General features: G+C 48.6%; 1 non-coding gene across 1 annotated transcript; it reads left to right on the top strand.

Moving 5' to 3' along the window:
- Positions 1–3,728: 3,728 nt before the first annotated feature.
- Positions 3,729–3,849, top strand: LOC115833077. Its single transcript, XR_004028529.1, has one exon. It is a non-coding gene; the product is annotated as a U5 spliceosomal RNA (small nuclear RNA).

The raw sequence follows: 3,849 nt of genomic DNA, 5'->3' as shown, positions 1-3,849 counted from the left end.
CTACTAGCCCAAGTGATGGCAGACACATTTTGGAAACAGCCACCTGCCCCACGTTTCCAGAAGCAGCATCAATTTCTGCCAGGCAGGGACGTTTTTCCTTTTCATCCCGCAATCTCTCTGGGCAGGGAAGGCTTGAGGAGCCTCTGAAGAGCAGGCAGGACGTTGGTGGACGGCACTTACTTCCAGACAACACAGACACACCTCAGCGAATGCAGCCTGCAGGAGAGACAGACGAGTGTGGACGGAGGATTACCCAGGTGCCGAGGCAAGAGACTGAAGGCACAAACTGTTTCAGTATAATAAACAAAATAGTTAGAATGAGAATAGTTATAATACAAATTAGATATAGAGATGATCATGGACATTATAAATCATTAGTATAAACATTATTAATCATTAACTTTTAATATTACTTTGTTGTATAACCAAGGAATAACTGGCGGGTAGAGGGTCAGGTGCTGAAGGGACATTGTGAGAAGTGACCAAGAAGGCAAGAGGTGAGCCCTCTGTCACGCTTGCATAAGGGCCGCTTGAAGGCTCCTTGGTCAAGTGGTAACGCCAGTGCCTGGGAAGGCACCTGTTACTTAGCAGACTGTGAAAGGGAGTCTCCCTTTCCCTGGAGGAGTCAGGGAACACTCTGCTCCACCAGCTTCTTGTGGGAGGTTGGATATTATCCATTCCTGCCCGCAGTCATCCGGAGGCCTAAACCCCTCTCTGTGGTGCTGTGCTTCCACGGTCACGCTCCTTGCCCACTTTCATGTTCCTCCCATACTCCTGGTTCCTCTTTGAAGTTCTTAGAAGATAGCGGTAGAAGAAATAGTGAAAGTCTTAAAGTCTTTGATCTTTCTGATAAGTGCATAGAAGAAAACGCTGAGGTATGCTGCCTTCCCTCTCTGCTTCAGCTACCTAAAAGGGAAGGGCCCCCTGTCCAATGATCACGTGACTTGCTTGACCTTATCAATCACTTGGACGACCCACCTTCCTTACCCTGCCTGCCCCCCTTGTCTGGTATACAATAAATATCAGCGCGCCCAGCCATTTGGGGCCACTACTGATCTCCGTGTCTTGGTAGTAGTGGTCCCCCAGGCCCAGGTGTTTTCTATTTATCTCTTTGTCTTGTGTCTTTATTTCTTACCTGTCTTTATTTCTCTGTCTCCGCACATAGGGAGAACACTCGCCAAGCCCCGTAGGGCTGGACCCTACAGACAAGAAAGTGGATGATCATACTGCAGTCAGGGCTGCGGGACTATGGGGCAGGCACATCTAACCTCCCCTTGAAAGTCAGGGAGGTCTTCCTGGAGGAAGGTGAAACCTCCAATCTGGAAACTGAAAGATGACGGGAGTCAGCCAAGCTAAGCAGTGGAGAGCCTGAGTGAATGAATGCACAGAGGTGGGTGGGTGTAGGGAAGCCAGGGAGCCTTTATTTTGAAACAGGGTCTCCCTCTGTCTCCCAGGCTGGAGTGCAGTGGTACAATCATGGCTCACTGCAGCCTCGAGCTCTTGGGCTCAAGTGATCCTCCCACCTCAGCCTCCTGAGTAGCTGGGACCACAGGTGCATGCCACCACATCCGGCTAATTTTTTAAAAATGTTCTGTAGAGATGGGGTCTCGCCATGTTGCCCAGGCTGGCCTCAAACTCCTGGGCTCAAGCGATCCTCCCGCCTCGGCCTCCCAAAGTGTTGGATTACAGGTGTGAGCCACTGCACCCACCCAAGAATTGGATTTCTTTGCCCACATCACTGACCTCTAGGGACAAAGGGTGGGCTCCGGCCGGCCCTAATTCATGGCAACAGTGACATTAGAGATCATCATTCCTCCCATGGACATATCCCTTCTTCTCTCATTACTGTCATAATTTTAGCCAATCTACAGCTTCCCTGAAAACCAAAGAACGGTTTTATCACCATGTTTTACAAAGTGCAAATTGAGACCCGGTGAAAAACAGTGACTTGCTAAAGGTCAAAGAGAGGTCACTCATGGAGTTGGGTGGTGGCACCCTTGCAGGATGTACCCCCAGCCAGTGGTGGGTTAATCATTACCTCTGCTAACAGCTTGTGATGGTTAATAGTAAGCTGTTACTGGGATTACAGGCCCACGCCTGTAATCCCAGCACTTTGGGAGGCTGAGACGGGTGGATCACTTGAGGTCAGGAGTTCGAGACCAGCCTGGCCAACATGGTGAAACCCCGCCTCTACTAAAAATACAAAAAATTAGCTGGGTGTGGTGGCAGGTGCCTGTAATCCCAGCTACTTGGGAAGCTGAGGCAAGAGAATCACTTGAACCTAGGAGACGGAGGTTGCTATGAGCCGAGATCGTGCCATTGCACTCTAGCCTGGGTGACAGAGAGAAACTTCATCTCAAAAAAAAAAAGTGTCAACTTGATTGCATCAAAGGATGCAAAGTATTGTTTCTGGGTGTTTCTGGGTGTGGCCAGAATGGACTGGACAGGAAGACCCACTCACAGTGTAGGGGACACCATCCAGTCGGCTGCCAGCACAGCTAGAAAAAGCAGGCAGAAGAAGGTGGAAAAAGCCAACTTGCTGGGTCCTCTGGGCTTCATCTTTCTCCCGTGCTGGAGGCTTCCTGCCCTTGAACATCAGACTCCAAGTTCTTCGGCTTTTGGACTCCTGGACTTACACCAGTGGTTTGTTGGGGGCTCTCAGGCCTTCGGCCACAGATTGAAGGCTGCACTGTCAGCTTCCCTACTTTTGAGGTTTTGGGACCTGGACTGAGCCACTGCTGGCTTCCTTGCTCCTCAACTTGCAGGCAGCCTAACATGGGACTTGACCTTGTGATCATGTGAGTCAAATTCTCCTTAATAAAGTCCCTCTCATATATACATAGATCCTATTATTCCTGTCCCTCTAGAGAACCCTGACTAACACACACGTGGAGGAGAGCTCTGAAAACCCGGGCCAGGGACCAGGGTGACTACTCTGTGGCTGTCCCGGGAGATGGCAACACTGGGCAAGTGAGCTCGTGAGAAAGGCTGGGGCTCCTCTCAAAATAAAACCTTAGGAAGAGACAACTACACAGCATTCGCAGGGGCTGGGCGCGGTGGCTCACGCCTGTAATTCCAGCACTTTGGGAGGCCGAGGTGGGCAGATCACCTGAAGTCAGGAGTTCGAGACCAGCCTGGCCAACACGGTGAAACCCCGTCTCTACTAAAAATACAAAAATTAGCCGGGCATGGTGGCCCATACCTGTAATCCCAGCTACTCGGGAGGCTGAGGCAGGAGAATCGCTTGAACCCGGCAGGCGGAGGTTGCAGTGAGCCGAGATGGCACCACAGCACTCCAGCCTGGGTGACAAGAGCAAGACTCTATCTCAAACAAACAAACAAAACCTTTCTCTTGTCATGTAACCCATACATACACATACTATGTACCCACAAACATTAAAAATAAAAAATTTAAGACAAAACAAAAACAACAGAAAACCTTTTTTTGAGGAGTCCCTAAGGCTTCACCAGTTTGTCAAAACTGGAGCTTGATTGCTGAGACTTTATTTGCATACCCACAATGCATTGTGCACCAAATAATTTTCGTCTTTAAAATTACTAGATCCCTTTTTCCTTCAATCTATCTTTCCCAAAATTGAGATTGCTGTTACAGAATTATCTGAAGAAAAAGAGAGAAGTCAATAGCTCTTTTGGGCAGAAAGAAAGTGACCATTAGCCTTTTGGGAGTAGCCATTACCTGAGAACTGCTAGTGCAACTTATGTTAGCTATTCTCTAGTTTCTCTTCATATCGTATAAATCTTTCGCCTTTTACTAAAGATTTCCGTGGAGAGAAACAATTACGAGCTTTAAGTGAATTTTTAGAGGTCTTGCTATTTTTTATGCAAGAC

This window comes from Nomascus leucogenys, chromosome 24 (assembly GCF_006542625.1).
Source record: "Nomascus leucogenys isolate Asia chromosome 24, Asia_NLE_v1, whole genome shotgun sequence".
Classification (NCBI taxonomy): Eukaryota; Metazoa; Chordata; class Mammalia; order Primates; family Hylobatidae; genus Nomascus; species Nomascus leucogenys.
This window is presented reverse-complemented; position numbering and strand designations above follow the sequence as displayed.